Below are 18,777 nucleotides of genomic sequence, written 5' to 3' on the forward strand. Positions count from 1 at the left end.
GTGCAATTCAGGCATTTTGTAATGGCCAAGGATAGACCTTACATGCCTGCGCAAAAAAAAAATAGGATAACTGGGGCACGTGACCCAGGAGCAGAGCATTATAATTGAGAAGTCCCAGTCAGGAGACAGGGAGAGGTCTCTCAAGACAGGTTCAGGCAGGAGATAGTGAGAAGGCTGACAACACCAGGTTTAAGTCCAACCGATTTATTTGATAGTAAACTCACAAGCTTTCGAGGTTAAACTCTTGGTCAGGTGAATGGAGTGTTCTGGCCTCAGACAGAGCACATAAAGCACTGACAGTTTACAGATTACTGATTAGAATGCAAATCTTTACACCTAACCTGCTATTCAAGTCTGAAAGTGGCTGACAATGTGAATGGAAGGAGCACTGATCACAGGTTAAAGAGATGTGTATTGTCTCCAGACATTACAGTCAGTGAGGTTTTGCGAACCCAGGCAAGTCATGGGGGTTACAGATAGCACGAAATGAACCCAAGATCCATGTTGAGACTGTCCTCATGTGTGCGGAACTTGGCTATCAGTCTCTGCTCAGCGACTCTGCGCTGTCGCGTGTCCTGAAGGCCGTCTTGGAGAATGCTTACCCAAAGGTCAGAGGCTGAATGTCCGTGACCACTGAAGTGTTTACCCCAGTCCAACGCCAGCATCTCCACAGTGAGAAGGGACAGAGATCCCAGTTAAGAAGAAGTAGGAGCAGCAAAAGAAGTTCCGAGAAGAAAAAAGGCTGCAGTTGGCACACTTTAATTGGTGAGGGCACAAGAGAAACCATAGCAATCGCTGAGGCCCAAGGGAAGCCCTGGTGATTGAAAGAGGCTACAGAAAGTTGGTGATTCGTGCCGTGGGATGTAGGGATGAAGGCATACAATTAGAGCAGCCAAAGTGTTTGGTACATCTAAACAGCTTAAGTTATGCTTGCAAGTTGGTACTGAAGTAGACTTGGAAATCCAGGGGAATAGAATCTCAGGTGATACAAGTCAAACCATCCAAGGTGGGCTGCCATTGCGGCCATCTAAGTTGGAGCAAATTCTGGAGAGAATTCCAAAGTGAAATCAGCTAAGGTGAAACCAAAAGAGAAAATGGTGAAAAATCTCAGTAGGTCTGGCAGCATCTGTAAGGAGAGAACAGAGCTGACATTTCGAGTCCAGACAACTCAACAAAGCTTTGACAAAAGGACCTGAAACATCAGCTCTTGTTTCCCCATACAGATGCTGCCAGACATGCTGAGATTTCGCTTTTGGTTTCAGATTCCAGCATCTGCAGTAATTTGCTTATATCATGAAAGATGAAGACTGGAATCTGTTGTGAAAGAGACAATGAGATCGGTTGACTCAGTTTTACTGATGTCTGGGTGGGTTGTTGAGATATCAGTGGATTCTGTCTTTGTTGTTATTTATTGTGCAGTGTGTTTGACCACAAACTACTTGTTAATTCACAAGTATTTCTGAACGTTAAAGCAAAAGATAAATATTGTTCAGTGATTTATCGTTCTGACCTTGTATGGCAATGTTTGTTTCTGCTTGTTCAAAAAATACGTGGAATCTTGCAGCTTTATTCTTTTGGTAAGTGTCTTGAACATCAAACTTTGTTCACTTTTAACAAAGGTTACCAGTACCTAACCAGATTGTAGCAAACATTTGGGAGTCTGGTCGGGACCATAATATCCCCATTTCTTTATTTATGACTGTATTCGTCAACTGTTGAGAGAGGGGTGGCATGGTGGCACAGTGGATAGCACTGCTGCCTCACAGTGCCAGGGACCCAGGTTTGACTCCCGGCTTGGGTCACTGTGTGGAGTTTGCACATTCTTCCTGTGTCTGCATGGGTTTTCTCCGGGTGCTCCAGTTTCCTTCCACAGTCTGAAAGACCTGCTGGTTAGGTGCATTGACCTGAACAGGTGCTGGAGTGTGGCGACTGGGGGAATTTCACAGCAATTTCATTGCAATGTTAATGTAAGCCCGACTTGCGACTTAATAAATAAACTTCACTTTAGATCTCATCATTAGGATTCATATATGCAGAGGTGAGCATTTGGCCCATCTTAGTGTGCTCCCAGTATAGCATACAGTTCGCATTCAATTGATTCCAATTCATTTGTTTCCAATGTCCTATTTGGAAATTTATTCCAATCCTTATCGTTCTTTGTGAGGAACATCTTTGAAATCAGACCTGAAGTTGCTTTAAACTTGTGCCTCCTTGGTCAACTGGTATACAACGTACCATGAAGCATGTGCTCCAAGGGTAAGGAATCCTTCTGTTTCCTTCTCAGTTCATATAGCTGTTGCGCCTACGAGAACAAAGAACAAACTCTTTGCCCTCAAGTAGTATCATTAAATCCAGCATGAAGTGTAGCTGGGAGACGGCTACCCAGTCCCACACTCACCTACCCCAAGCCCCAGTTATTGTTTCACTATGGCGAAGCAGCTGCTTGGTACCTAATTCTTGTGCAGTGTGCCTACAATTAGGTGCTCACTGAAGTGGGCACTCAGTCTGCATATTGATGTGATGCCTGCGTTGCATGGTCCTTTATAAAAATTCTTTGACTGACATAAACCATTGGTGTGTAACAATGATGATTTATTGACTTTTTATTTTCAGGGTGGAATACGAATGTATTCACAGAAATCAAAAAGTTTAAAAAAAAATTTTCCTCCAGCATATTTTTCATATTCTCATTTAACAACTTCCACTCGATAATTCCCTTGGGAGTTTACTTGGGCTTTACAGGTCAGGAAAGTCCATGTCGAATGCTCTTCTTTCAATGAATCCAATGATTAGTTTTTCACTCATTCAGTGCTCACAAAATCTGGCAGCCCACCCAGTGGTCTTGGTACAAATGGGAAATATGGGCTGTGTGTTGGCTGTGCTGTGTGATCACTCCTGAGTATAAAATAATTCAAAATGAACTCTTCTCAGGTGAATTGAACCTGCTAAAGTAGAAACTGTGAAGCTTCTGTCGGGTACGTCATGATGAAGGATGGCACAGAAGGACATCAATCATTTGGTGAGCTCTTGGTTTCAATGACAGGTACCTGAGTAGCACAGACTGAAGGTGAGCCCCTTCTAAAGGGAGACAGAGAAAATGATAGTCAAGTAATCCTGTGCTGTTATCACAAGCCTATCAACAAACTCAAAAACAAACCAGCAATGAGACTACCTGCTTACCCCCTGAGCAAAGAACTGAACTGCCCATTTGAGAATGAGAAGGATATAAAGGTATTTCTTTTTCATTCATATATGGGATGTGGGCATTGCTGGCTGGGCCGGCATTTAGTACTCATCTGTAATTGCGCTTAAGATGATGGTGAGCTGCCTTTTTGAACTGCTGCAGACTCTAAGGTGTAGGTGCACCCACAGTGCTGATAGGGGGCAAGCTAATATTATAAATACTAGCTATCCTTTACTTTCAGATGGGTAATATCATTAAATGGTTTTATAAGGATAGAATTGTAAGAAGATTTTTCCAGTTGGAAGTGAGTCCAAAACTAGAGGCCATAGATATCAGATAGTCATTAATAAATCCAATGGAGAGTTCAGGGGGAACTTCTGAGAGTAGTTTGTACGTAGAACTTGTTACCACAGGGGATAATTGAGGTGAATAGCATTGATGCATTTAAACTGAAGTGAGTTAAGTACGTGAGGGAGAAAGGAATAGAAGAACGTTGATAAATGAAGCTGGTGGAGTAGTTCATTTGAGGTATAAACAGCAGTTGGGCCAAATGGACTGTTTCTGAACTGCAATTTCAATGCATATTTTTGTTTTGTTCGTTATTGTATGCAGCAAGTCTGTAGCTATTTTAAGTTGATGAAAGAAAAAAATTAAAAAGTAATATGGTTGCTTTTGTCTGCATTAAGCTGTGGATTCAACTGAACTGCTGGATTGCATGTCTTTCAAGAGATTTACTCCCACAAGTTATAAGTAGAATTGGTCCCTCCATTCAATAGCTCGTTAACTCTGACAGTGTAAAACAAAATCTCGAATAACTGAGCACTCAATTCAGAAACACCAGTATAAACAGTGGTGGAAAGTTTATTTAGTTTACTTATTTATTAGTCACAAGTAAATTTATACACAAGGAATGTTATTGTAAAAGAATATGATGAGTGTGAATTACTCCCTCCAGGACAAAGTTTTTTTTAAATTAGTCACAAATAAAGCTTACGTTAACACTGCAATGAAATTACTGTGAAATTCTCCTAGTCGCCACACTCCAGTGCTTGTTTGGGTCAATGTGCCTGACCAGCATAGAGCATTACAGCGCAGTACAGGTCCTTCGGCCCTCAATGTTGCGCCGACCAGTGGAACCAATCTAATGACCCTCTAACCTAAACTATTCCAATGTTATCCATATGCCTAAACACTGACCATTTGAACGCCCTTAAAGTTGGCGAGTCCACAACTGCTGCAGGCAGGGCGTTCCACGACCTTACTACCCTCTGAGTAAAGAACCTACCTTTGACATCCGTCCTATAATTACCACCCCTTAATTTAAAGCTATGTCCCCTTGTGTTAGCCACCACCATCCGAGGCAAAAGGCTCTCATTGTCCACCCTATCCAATCCTTTGATCATCTTGTATGCCTCAATTAGGTCACCTTGTAATCTTCTTCTCGCCAATGAAAACAACCTCAAGTCCCTCAGCCTTTCCTCATAAGACCTTCCCACCATACCAGGCAACATCCTGGTAAACCTCCTCTGCACCCTTTCCAATGCCTCCACATCTTTCTTATAATGCGGCAACCAGAACTGTACGCAATACTCCAAGTGTGGCCACACCAGAGTTTTGTACTCAGAGCATGTGGAAGGAAACTGGAGCACCCGGAGGAAACCCACACTGACACGAGGAGAACATGCAAACTCCACACAGTGACTCAAGCCAGGAATTGAAGCCGGGTCCCTGGTGCTGTGAGCTAGCAGGGCTAACCACTGTTCCACCCCCAAGTTATTTGGATCCTTCAAGATCTAAATAAATCCTTCAAGGTCACAAAGTTGTCGGAAATAAATTTCCCATGTTATGACAGCGAAACATAAACCACGACACACTTTAAACACAATTGAGTACAACTTCCATGACATCGTCAAAGGCACTTTTCATTTGCAATACAGCTGTGAGACATTTACCAACTAGTTAGTGCACCAGTGAGAAGTAGGATTGGGAAAAAAAACACTGGCACATTTCAGTGATGCAGAGCAGATAAACATTTTCACATTAACTCCTGTTAAGTAATTTTTTAAAAGCTCACAGACAATTTAGCTCACCTGTTGGCAGGGTAAGGATTGAATGTTTGCTTACTCTTAATTACAGGGGAGGTAACTGACCTCCCCCCACGTGCCATCCTCATTCTCCTAAATCTACAGCAATAGGTTTTTAAAACATTCTTCATTTTCCTCCCAGCTCTGACAGGGCTTATTCAGCTGGGGCTTCCACTGACCCATGATGGGCGCTATTCATTAAGGACTGGCCACAAATATATAAATCAATGTGTCAGGAAAGGAAGCCTAAATCCAAAGCAGCATCTCTGAGGGGAGCTGCAATTGGTACCGATTTGTTCCACTTCATGAGTGCTCACCTGTCTGCAGTACTGTACACAGTGCAATAATCAATTACACTGACAGGACCTCAACAGGCTCCAGTGCTCGATGAGGTAGACATTGCTCCCCTTACCCTCCCCCAACCATCCCGGCCACTGCAATCTGCAGAGATATACTGGGACAAATATTGATTCCAGATCAGCTGGAAACAGCAGGGGGCAGAAACAGTCAAATCTTTGTAGCAGCACAGAAGTTAACAGTGACAAATTTGACTTGGAGAATAGTTGATAAGCATATGACTCAGTTAATTAAACATACCATGAACGACTTCCTTTCCACCCTCAATATATTCACCCAAGTCGAGTGCATAGTCAGAAAGGTGAAGTGGAAGACTTAATTCTCACACAATTGCAAGTCAGGATTGCTGGGGTTTTGGATTTTTTTTAATGTGCATATGCAATTTCAGAAAGTTATATTATACCTCCTCCTTTCTTTCAGTCTTCAGCAAAGGTGACCAGTTGTCACAGCTCTGTTGTTAACAGCCTGGAACTGAGGGGATTTTGGGGAGGGGATGGGTTAGGGTTGTAGTCCAGTGTGTCTTAGAGTTCCCCATCTCCTCTTCCTGATTCAAAGTTCACGGAATCAAAGAATCCCTACAGAGACATTTGACCAATCAAGTCTACACCAACTTTCCGACAGGGTATTTTCCTCAGGTTCTCTCCACCCATAACCCCCACACATTTTCCATGGCTAATCCATCTAACTGTGGGACACTAAGGGGCAACTTGGCATACTCAATCCACCTAACCTGCAAATCTATGCATTGCTGGAGAAAACCAGAGCATCCAGAGGAAACCCACACAAATACGGGGAGAATGTGCAAACTTCACAAAGACAGTCACCCAGGCTCGAAATTGAACACAGGTCGCTAGTGCTGTGAGGCAGCAGTACTAGCTGTAGTGCCACCATGCTGCCCACAAGGGGCATGTCTACGTTTCTTTCTGCGCCTCTTCTCTCAACTACTCAGTGGAGTAGAAGAGGGCGTGACAGCTGGTAATTGTACCAATAGCCTGCAGAGACTTTGTTCCTCCCTACCAATACAGTTATGTCTCTTTCTCTCTTCAGTTAAGCAGATCAGCATTCTCCTGGTTCACAGGCCAAGTAGTTAGTCTCGTTCTGGGTTTGCTTTAGAGTTAGTTGAAACATTTGTGAAAGTAGCATATGGTGGCCTGGTTTTGCTCATAGGCAATTGTAGGGTTTTGGAACTCAACTACATGCTTTCACTTGTAAGCATTTTAATTTTTTGCTTTATACAAGTAGTGTAACTTTTCAATGAGCAATTGGCATTCTCCATGCTGAGAACATGAATACAATCCTTCCCACTGGCTCCACAAAAATTACGCTATAACAGGCCTCTCACTGATGACAGGATACTCGACAGAAAGCATTTTTGTCATGCCAATGCCATAAGTAGGCAATGAGGTGCTTTTGTCAAATGACACCAGGTTCTGATATGAAATATATTGTTGCATTGCACAGTGCATGGCAGAATGTTCTCTCCTGCTGTGCCCTTTCAAATAAAAGACACTTATTTTACCATTTCCACAGAAAACAGGTTACAACTGACCAGAACAAGGATGGCGGAGGCAGACACAAAGGAAATCAGGTCTAAGCTTCTGAAGCATTTTTAGAGCTGTGGGAAAAGGAGATGAGAAGAGGACTAATTGGTAGCAGGGAATCAGTACAAGCATTATGGGCCAAATGGTCTCCCTCTGTGCTGTATGAGTCTCTTCTATAAAGCCAAACTGGGGTTACAGCTGGATGAGATCAAATTCAGCCAGCAATTGCCGGAGCTCCTTTGCATGGCACATAAGCGCAAGAAACTTAGTTTCATGTTCATCTTTCAGTAGGCTAAGCTGTTATATAATTAAAGAAACGGTTGGTTCAGTAATGTCACAGGTGCTGTATGGAAGCAGCAGTGTGTGCCCTTCACAAATCAGTTAATCAGTGCTGAATGAGACACAGAGAGCTCCATTCCACAATTTATGAAAGGTGAGACAGGGAATTATACACCAGTTAGCCTAACATCTGTTGTTGGAAAATTTCTAGTCAATAATTAAAGGCCGAGTGACTCAACACAAAATCACAGAATCTTTACAGTGCAGAAGGCAGCCATTTGGCCCATTGAGTCTGTACTAGCTGCCTGAAAGAGCATTCTACCTCGTCCCACACACCTGCCTTTTCCCCATACTCTTGCACATTCTTTCTTTTCAGATAGTAACCCAATTCCCTTTTTAATACCTTGATCAAACCTACTTCCACCACACATTCAGGAAATGAATTCTAGACTCCAACTACCGTCTGGGTGAAAAAATATTCCTCACATCAACTCTACTCTTTTTGTCAATTACTTTGAATCTGTGCCCTCCAGATCTTGATGCTCCCGAGTGGGAAGAGTTTCTCAATCCATACCCCTCAGGATTTTCAATGCTTCCTTTCAGCCTTCTTTTCTCCAAGGAAAACATCCCAACCTCTCCAATCTAGGCTCATAGATACAGTTCCTTATTCCTGGAATAATTTTTGTGAATCTGTATGGCACCCAGAACAGGAGGCAGGACTCCAAATGAGGCCTAATTAGTGTCTTTTTACAATATCATCTCCCTACTCCTGTATTTAATGCCACTATTAATGAAGCCTAACATATTATATGCTTTATTAACAACTCTTTCAACATGCCCTGCCACCTTCAATGGCTTATCTACATTGTTCCTCCTCCTCATTTGGAATTTCTCCCCTTATTTTATTTGGTCGCTCCATATTGTTCTTGCTAAAATGAATCACTTCACACTTCTCTGCATTGAACTTCATCTGCCCACTCTATCAAAACACCCAAGTCATTTTGAAGTTCAATACTAACTTCATCACAGTTGACAATGTTTCCAATCTTTGGATCAGCTGCACATTATGAAATCATACCTGAACACCACAGTCTGGTCTACTATAAACACCTTGAAAATGAGTAGAGAATGCCAGCGTAGATTTGGAAAGGGCTGGTCATGCCGAACGAACCAGGCTTAATTTTTTGAAGAGCTGATTAAAGTAGTGGCAAGGGAACATTGTGGCATGTTATTAAAATGGACTTCCCAATTAATAAAGTCCCTCAGAATAGACTGTTGACATAGGTTGAAGTTCATGGAATTGAAGGCATTTGTTGGATCTTGTTTGAAATTGGTTGGACGTTGAGAGAAGGGAAAATGGGCAGCCTATGACTAGTCGTTTTCTGCAAGGATCTGTGTTGCAGCCTTATCTATTTACTGGATGTTTCAACTAATGTAAACAATGGAATCAGAAGCCCCGTATTCAAGCTTGCTGTTAGTACCAAGCTAGGTGACACTGCAAGCGAACACAAAATTACAATTGGCCAATGAGCAAATTTCTGAAAGATAAGGTTTGGCACAACATTAAACATAAGTAAAAAAAAGTCATTGACAAAGCGAGCAACTGATAATTTAAATAATAAATAAGAACAGCCATTAAAATGTACCAACCAGCTGAGCTAACCAATAAAGCCTCTTTTACCTTTTCACTTTAAGAAGCAGAGCTCGAGAAACAGAGTAAGCTCCAAGTTCAGGTCACCAGGGCTGAGAAGGAGTCGGACTTAACTGACACTATCCTGCATTCACCTCCACTGGCATAAACTTGGACCTGGCTGCAACAGAATTCATATGGAAGCGAGGGTCGGGAGCGTGCTGCCTTCTCTCCTGGTCTGCTTTATGGATAGGTTTTAGAGCGGGAGGAGGGGGGGGGGGAAGGGTGGATGAGGACGAGGCTTATTCCCAACATACGTTTTCATCCTCACATAGGCTCACTTACTCACTCCCCACCAGGGCCTAAAAGGTTTGGACAATTTGCTGCCAAAGAGCCTATCAATAGTAACCGTGGGAGAGAAACAGCCTGTGAGTGGAGGAGCAGCTCCTCAAGGAGCTTCTCGCTTCAGGAAGTTAGCTGTATTTTGAACACTTGTTCCACAGGCCTGCTAGAGAGGCATGGTAGACCAGATTGTAGACAGCTGAGTTAGAAGTTATGGTGGAGCCATACTGGAGTACTATGAGCAGTTCTGGACACAATACCTTAAGGAGGACATATTGGCCTTAAAGATAATGCAGCTAGATTTACCTGAACTCTTAACAGTTAAATTACAAGCAGCGATTGGATAAACTAGGGTGGTACTCCATGATAATTAGAAGGTTAAGAGATGAATTGATCAAAGTTTTCAACATATTTAGAGAACCTAGGGCAGATTAAGAAAAATTATTTCCACTGGTTGAGGAGTGACGGATTGGGGGAACAGTCTAAAAATTAGAGTCAGGTCTTTCAGGAATGAGGTTGAGAAATGCTTTGAAACACAAAAAGGAGGTAGAAGTTTGGAACAGTGTGTTTTACATTTCAGCTTGACAGATTTCTGTTAGCTAAATGTATTAAAGGATAATGGACAAAGGTGGTATATGGACTTTGGTCATAAATCAGCCATGATTTCACTGAATGGCAAAGCAGGTTTGAGAGGCTAAATAACCTATTACTGTTCCTATATTCCTTCCTACATCTCTCAACTTCTCAGCAAATCCTGGGAAATAAGTAAAAATGCACAATCCTTTGTTTACTCTACACAATGCCATATTCTCACATACCCAGACAATAGATAAACTCACTGAGGATTGGCACCAGCCCAATGCGGTGAAAATCACTTGCAAACATGCAGCGTTCAAAAACATTCAAATTGTGCCATAGAATTTTATTTCCAGGAGATATATGCCACTTTCCCAAGAACCAGACTAATGTCAAAGTAAAAGCATACCCAGCAATTTCCCCACCTTCCTTTCTTTGATCAAATGCCTGGTCTTAACTTGTTTCTTTTGGTAGGAATAATGGTAGGAAGGACTATTACTTACGGGGCGAAAAACCGCAGCAGGCGACGGTGCAGAGGGACCTCGGGGTCCTTGTGCATGAACCGCAAAAACCCAGCTTGCAGGTGCAGCAGGTGGTCAGGAAGGCGAATGGGATGCTGGCCTTCATAGCGAGGGGGATTGAATATAAAAGTAGGGAGGTCTTGCTGCAGCTGTATAGGGCATTGGTGACGCCGCAGCTGGAGTACTGTGTGCAGTTTTGGGCGCCGCACCTGCGCAAAGATATTTTGGCCTGGGAGGGAGTGCAGAGGAGGTTTACTAGGCTGATACCGGAGTTGAGGGGGTTGAGCTATGAGGAGAGGCTGAATAAACTAGGCTTGTACTCGTTAGAGTTTAGAAGAATGAGGGGAGATCTCATTGAGACGTATAAGATGATGGATAGGATAGAGGTGGAGAGACTCTTCCCGCTCAAAAAAGACAGTAGGACTAGGGGGCACAGCCTCAAGATAAAGGGGGGACGGTTTAGAATGGAGTTGAGGAGGAACTTCTTCACTCAAAGGGTGGTGAATCTCTGGAATTCTCTGCCCGTTGAAGTGGTGGAGACTGCCTCGCTAAATATTTTTAAGACGGGGGTTGATGGGTTTTTGATAAGAGAGGGGATTAAGGGTTATGGGGAGAGGGCGGGAAGGTGGAACTGAGCCGCGACAGATCAGCCATGATCTTATTGAATGGCGGGGCAGGCTCGAAGGGCTGGATGGCCTACTCCTGCTCCTATTTCTTATGTTCTTTTCACAATATCCATGTTACACTCACACTGTGTAGTGTCATGTGGGTATAAAACCACAATGTAACAGAAATAATACACAACTTGCAACATAGTAACTTGGTCCAATGAGTCCATATTCGTAGAATGAATCATCTTGCTGTTCGTCCTGTAGGTCTGTGCTCAAGACCATTAGTGGGGAAATATCATTGTACAACATGTTTTCAAATAAAAACCTTATACCTTTCAAATAAATCTCCATGCATTTGTGGTACCTTTCTTGGTTAAGATAGCCCACGCCTGATGGAAATGCATCAATAAAGGTCCTTGGTTAATTGATATAATGACAGACCAAAAGAAAAATTCTTCTTTTACAACATTAAAATAATATTACATTACTCCATAAAAGCCAAGCTGCTGTTGTAACTAAATCACTTTGTTGGACTCTTTTTAAAATGCACATTTTTTTTCTCAAGCTATAACCCAGCTGAGGGGACAGCTGGACCACTAACTTCCAAGTGTCATTCAGCAGCACAACCAAGCAGAGTTTGGTTAAGTCTGCCACCAATTCCTCTCTTGGCCCTTGCCCCTTGCTCACCCTTGCCAGTACTTTCATGCTGCCTTTCTCTACAATGGAGCCTCTTCCTCCACACTGTCCTCGAGTACAATGAAATATCTTGCTTCATACTAACCTTGTCCACTGTGGAGTATTTGCTTTGTACTGCAATTCACAAAGGCACATCCCAGACAAATGGCTTCTGATATCTGGCTAGAGACAGGCTTTGCAATTCTGTGCATGGCAAGGGATTGTCTGTTTCCTTGACTATTTTAGTTCATTAAAGTGATAATTAACCAGTGTCTCCTTGGAAAGATTGCTCTTCAGTTTCTCCACTTCCAAAGAACAATCCAATTAAAGAAAGTGAGATACTCCCTTGTGATGTATAGATTATACAGATGCTAATGTCTGCGGTTTCTCCAAGTTACTTCAGAATGTAGTACACCATGGAAACCATGAGAGAGAGCGTTGCCTTAAAAGCTTCAGCAGCATAGCTGAAATGAATGTTCCAACACTGAAGCAGGTAGTGTAATAACAATTAGTAATTTCTTTCAGATACCAACCAAATAAACAAACTCAAATTAACTTTGGAACAAATTAAAAGGGGCAGCTCCCCAAAAGGAGGGGGAACAGCCCGAAATAAAAGCCAAAGGAAACTGGTTATAATACATCCCAGCCCCTGTGGTGCCCAACGGGCATGGAAGACAACAATTAGGTACAATTTGCTGTCCAAATTAATCATCAGCTCAACAGCATGAATGGATGCTGCACAGAAATTGGATTAACTGAATAAGTGGCCCATTGCCTGCCTTCTCCCTCGACCCTAGGGAGGAGGAACAAAATTTAATCTTGTCACCAAATTGTCACAGTCAAAGCACAAGGAAAAGAAAGATGTTGCTCCAGAAGGAAAAACATCACCTTTGACAAAGTTGATGAAGCCTGAAGTCCAGACACAGCTGCTTCAAGAGGGGAAGGAGGAGGAGGAGGAGGAGGAGGAGGTGGGTGCTTTCATGGTTCATCTCTGCAACAAAGAACTTACATTTATGTTAAGTGCCTTTCATGGTTTTAAGATATTGCGATGGGCTTCACACTAGCGAATTATTTTTGAAATGTTACTATTAGCAAATGTAGTAACCAATCTGCACACAGCACTGACCCACAAACAACAATGGAAAAGGTGACCAGTTCTTCTTTTCCAAAGGTGTTGAATAAGGAAAGAATTATTGCACAGGGCACTGGGAGAATATCATGCTTTTCCTCAAATGTGTCATGAGGTAGACATGTGTTTAGTTAATGCCCTGAGTACTTATAATGTACTTCAAGCAAAACAAAAAAAAGCTAAATGCAGATCAACATTTTTAAAAAGGAATAATGAATATGATATTCATAGCTTTCGGTTGATGGCCATGTAGTAAAATGCAGAGCAACAGTAGAGACTGCAACACCTGAATTTTTCAGGATAGGTATTTGAGAGTTAATGATGTACAAGGCTTGTTAAACTGGTAGTGGTAAGGAAATACCACGAATGAAACCAAAATCAAAAGAGGTTATTCCAAGGTTACATTGGCTAAATACACTGTCCAGGATAGCATGGATCTGAACATCCCAGATTACAGTTTGAATTTCAGTTGGTCTAACACAACTGGTTGAAGCACCCCTGGGCTTTAGTGGCAAATGGAGGAAGAATAAGCAGTAGAAGAGCTTTTTTTTGTTTGCTATCTAGTAACCACTGCTGAAAAGTGTATGCAAATAAATGTCAGGTGAGGATAGGATCACTTGTGATTGAATAGTGTTTGTAGATTTACGGCCTTGGCTTTAACAACTGCAGCTTTATCAGTGAGATTTGTTCTCAATCCCCTTTGGAATAACATGTATTCATATAATAATTTTAACAAAGTTAAATATCCAAAAGCATTTCATAGGAGAGTAATGAAATAAAGCTTCAGAAGAGTGAGGGAATTCAAAAATACCTTATAATGCACCTCATTGATAACACTTCTGTGGAGAGCCTTTTGTTTAGTCATGGGCGTATTTTTAATGATCTACTGGATGCTTCATGAGCAATAAAGGTCTCCACGCCGTGCCAAAAAAGTGCAAGGAACTGATGATTGATGTTGCGTTGCAAAAACTGTAGGGATGGTCTGGATAGGATGAGATTTCAGGTTCACAGGAGCTAATGAAATGGGTCAAATGTTTTTCCATTAATTCTCATTGACTGGGATTTTAGTTGAAAGGAGCAGGTGAAAATGCTTAACCTCTCCCAGCTCTCAGAACCTAGTGCTTGTACAGATTTATTTTAAGTACAGCAGTTGTGGGTGTAATTATGCCAGCATATCCTTCTCCATCTCCAAGTGACTGACACCAATCCTTCTTTGTTGCTGGATTACAAGCAGGATAATGGTATACTGCTGACTAGATATAACTCAGTTTTCCAAGCTCGGGGTGTGAATGATGTCACAAAACAGTGAGACCTCTTAGTCAAGGGTTAAATGTGCGCACAAATTTTGAGATGAGCTCACGCATATAAATCACTGCAAGCTGCCCAATGTAGTTTCTAAAGGCTATGAGTCTTTCTTCTCAACTTGTTTGCTTTCTCTGGTGCAAAGCGGTGACATGCTGCGTATAACATTATTAGCAATGTTGTGAAGTGAATTGTAAAGGTGCACTCAAGTTATAAATGATGGGATGGAATGGAATGCAAATGAAGGAAGAGAAACAGAAAGAAGGATGACCTCATGTATAGAGTGCTGAATCACATCCCCCAGGAAAATCTCAAAGTTGTTGGGCGACGTGGTAGCACAGTTGTTAGCACTGCTGCTTCACACACCAGGGACCTGGATTCGATTCCCGGCTTGGGTGGCTGTGTATGTGTAGTTTGCACGCCCTCCCTGTGTCTGTGTGGGTTTCCTCCCACAGTCTGAATGATGTGCTGGTTAAGTGCATTGACCTGCAGAGTCACTGGACTGTGGCAGCGAGGACAATTTCACAGTAACTTCATTGCAGTGTTAATGTAAGCTAATGTAACTAATAAATAAACTTTACTTTTACTTTTAAATTTTGCACACAATGTATCTTGAAATGTTGATGCATAACCAAATACGGCAATGCTTTTACACAAGGGTAGACTTCTACAAACAGCAGTGAAACGGATGACCAGTGTTTTTGTGCTGGTTGAGGGAGAGGGTAATTACACACTGGAATAACTCTCTGCTCTTCCTCGAATGGCAGCATAGGAGTTTTAATGTCCAAACAGATAGATGGGGCCACAGTCTAATGTTTCACTCAAAAGATGGTTTTTCCAACAGATGCAGGAATTCTCAGTACTGAAGTTTAATGAATTATTTTTATAAGCTCACTGTGCTATATGTTATGCATATCTACAGTAATTTTAATGCATTGTCTTCTATTCATAGACTTTTAACTGGTAATCCTGGATTTTAGCTTGGAGAGCAGTCCAACATCATGAAATCATTACAGCCCATATTATTTCCACTGTGCAGCCTGCAACATAGTAGTGGGTCTCCAGTAAAGCTCAGGTTAGAAACTCTTGTTAGTTTTCCTGTCCTCTTGTTGGCTAGATTCTGGGCTTCAGAAACCAGTTGAAACATGCATTTGGGGCAGATCAAGTTTCCACCAGGTAATAGTTCTGTTATACCACCGAGCTGTCAAACTGTGCAATTCAGGTAAGGATTTTCTTTAATTAAGTCTTTGTTCTAACCTTGGGGACCAGAGATGAAGGACAGGGGTAATGGAACGTTATCACACTCCTGGCACATAATGTCCAGGTCAGGCACAGATGCAGTTAGAATAAAGTTCTTTTGAATCCATCCCAACCAACATACCTTGACCTTCAATTCCATGAAAGCAGCTTCTAAAGAAAGATGGACTAATATTTACATTTTCACAAATCTCAGCATATACTCAAGCATTTCAATCAATTAGTTGGAAATAGTCACCTGCTAAGTAAATGAAATGCACAAGTGTGACATTTCTAATTCCTGCAATGAGCAAGGATGCCAATGATTGCCCATGCATCTTGAGTTACGACGAATATTACCCTGTGCACTCACGTTGACTGACATATTAGTTAAAGCTTCCAAAACCTCAGTCACTCAGTCAGATTGGAGCCTAATTTGGAATGGAGCCCAGATGCCAGTTGACAGATATACACTGCTAAAACACAATGTGATGCAGTGCTGCCTACTTGCTCCAAGCTCCTACAGATATTTTGATTTTATATGATCATTGTTGACAGAACTCTACTTCTGACTTCCCGCATGGTTTTAGTCATTCCAAGATATAGATAAGGTTTTCTCATGTTCTGTGCAGTTTTCCCTCTGTACTTTCTCTTCAGGTTTTTCAGTACACTTTAGTAATCAAAAGCATTCATGAAACTATAATCATTCTTGAGTCCAAGACCAACATCTCGTGAAGTGCAATTCCAGCACTAAATTAGCCCTCAAAATAAATATTGTTTCTGAAAATGCAAACCGGTCATTCAAAATCGTGTAATGGAAACATGGGCAGGACTGCACTCACTCCAAAACCGGAAAATCCCACCCAAGGTCAATGGGCATGCTTCCCCCCCACCGGCCCACGCCCCCTGCCCCGCACCCCCCCCCAACCCGGCTATGATTCCCGTGGTGGGTGGGATTTGAAAATTGCCCCCCTTGTCTGATTTTCTTTCTCAGTTTAATTTGTATACACCTCCCAGGTAAAAATAGAGTTTTGAAAAATATGGAAGCATCAATATAAAGCATTCTGTTTGAAATGCAACTTCTCTTTGAGGTGTAGATACAGTTTCAAGTAACCCAAACCAGATACCACAAGGTGCATAAAAATGCCTCATAATGACTTCTGTGCGATCCATTATCTGAGTTCTTTAACCATGACTAGTTAATACCATCTAAGCACAAAGCTCTGGCAACTCCAAACACAATATGACAAAAAAAAACTTTGCAATGCACTCAAATTGGACCTTGAAAAGCCCTTTCCAATCAATGTCTTTGTGTGAAGAAGTACAGCAGTGTTCAAAGATAAAAATGGAAATTTTGCTAAGGAGATATTGTAGAAAGGGCACACAGTACAGAATTCACTGCAGAGAGCGTGTGCAGTGGATGAGGTACTGATGAGATGGGGAGAGGGGGCGGGGGGGGATTGCACAGGTGATGAACATGAAAATACAGCAAACAGAGAATGCAGCATTGGAGATACTTTCTACGATTTGCAACATAGAAGATGGCATACAATGTGGAAGACACCACAAAACAGCACAGAGTATAGTGGCATAGTAAAGAGGGCTCGCAGCACTGGAGGAATCATATGGAGGCGTGTGCTATGGGAAGCAAATTGAAAGGATGCACACAAAACTGATAAGGAGGATGTGCTAGATATTCTGGAGGGTCTGAAAATAGATAAGTCCCCTGGTCCGGATGGGATTTACCCAGGATTCTCTGGGAGGCAAGAGAAGTGATTGCAGAGCCTCTGGCTCTGATCTTCAGGTCGTCGTTGGCCTCTGGTATAGTACCGGAAGATTGGAGGTTAGCGAATGTTGTCCCATTGTTTAAGAAAGGGAACAGAGACTTCCCCGGGAATTATAGACCGGTGAGTCTCACTTCTGTTGTGGGCAAGGTTTTAGAAAAAATTATTCGGGATAGGATTTATAGTTATTTGGAGAGTAAAGAATTGATTGGAGATAGTCAGCATGGTTTTGTGGCGGGTAGGTCGTGCCTTACTAACCTTATTGAGTTTTTTGAGAAAGTGACCAAAGAGGTGGATGGGGGTAAGGCAGTGGACGTGGTGTATATGGATTTTAGTAAGGCGTTTGATAAGGTTTACCATGGTAGGCTTCTGCAGAAAATGCAGATGTATGGGATTGGGGGTGATCTAGGGAATTGGATCAGGAATTGGCTAGCGGATAGGAGACAGAGGGTGGTGGTTGATGGTAAATATTCATCATGGAGTTCGGTTTTGAGTGGTGTGCCTCAGGGATCTGTTTTGGGGCCACTGCTGTTTGTAATTTTTATTAATGATCTGGATGAGGGTATAGTTGGGTGGATTAGTAAGTTTGCTGATGACACCAAAGTCGGAGGTGTGGTAGATAGTGATGAAGGGTGTCATAGTTTGCAGGAAGACTTAGACAGGTTGCAGAGCTGGGCCGAGAGGTGGCGGATGGAGTTTAATGCGGAGAAGTGTGAGGTAATTCACTTTGGTAGGAATAACAGATGTGTCGAGTATAGGGCTAACGGGAGGACTTTGAATAGTGTGGATGAGCAGAGGGATCTAGGTGTATGTGTACATAGATCCCTGAAAGTTGGGAGTCAAGTAGATAAGGTTGTTAAGAAGGCATACGGTGTCTTGGCGTTTATTGGTAGGGGGATTGAATTTAGGAGTCGCAGCGTCATGTTGCAACTGTACACAACTCTGGTGCGGCCGCACTTGGAGTACTGTGTGCAGTTCTGGTCCCCACATTACAGGAAGGATGTGGAGGCTTTGGAGAGGGTGCAGAGGAGGTTTACCAGGATGTTGCCTGGTATGGAGGGGAGGTCCTATGAGGAGAGGCTGAGGGATTTGGGGTTGTTTTCGCTGGAAAGAAGGCGGCTAAGAGGGGATCTTATTGAAACATATAAGATGATTAGAGGTTTAGATAGGGTGGATAGTAATAGCCTTTTTCCTCTGAAGGAGAAATTTAGCACGAGGGGGCATGGCTTTAAATTAAGGGGTGGTAGTTATAGGACGGATGTCAGGGGTAGGTTCTTTACCCAGAGGGTGGTGAGGGATTGGAATGCCCTGCCTGCTGCAGTTGTAAATGCGCCTAGTTTGGGGGCGTTTAAGAGATCCATGGATAGGTTTATGGACGAGAAGGGGTTGGTTTAGGTTAGTGGGTCATTGTTTTGTAACTGGTCGGCGCAACATCGTGGGCCGAAGGGCCTGTTCTGCGCTGTAATGTTCTATGTTCTATGTTCTAAAACTGGCAACGGTCCACTTTTTGAGTGATTGTTATATGC

At 42.4% G+C, this 18,777-nt stretch overlaps 1 protein-coding gene across 1 annotated transcript in view; it reads right to left on the reverse strand.

Moving 5' to 3' along the window:
• The window catches only part of exoc4 (exocyst complex component 4), a 544,546-nt gene that overhangs the window by 104,884 nt on the left and 420,885 nt on the right, over positions 1-18,777 (reverse strand). The window lies entirely within an intron of this gene.

Source organism: Carcharhinus amblyrhynchos, chromosome 19 (genome assembly GCF_965287045.1).
Source record: "Carcharhinus amblyrhynchos chromosome 19, sCarAmb.v2.hapA, whole genome shotgun sequence".
In the NCBI taxonomy this organism is placed as follows: Eukaryota; Metazoa; Chordata; class Chondrichthyes; order Carcharhiniformes; family Carcharhinidae; genus Carcharhinus; species Carcharhinus amblyrhynchos.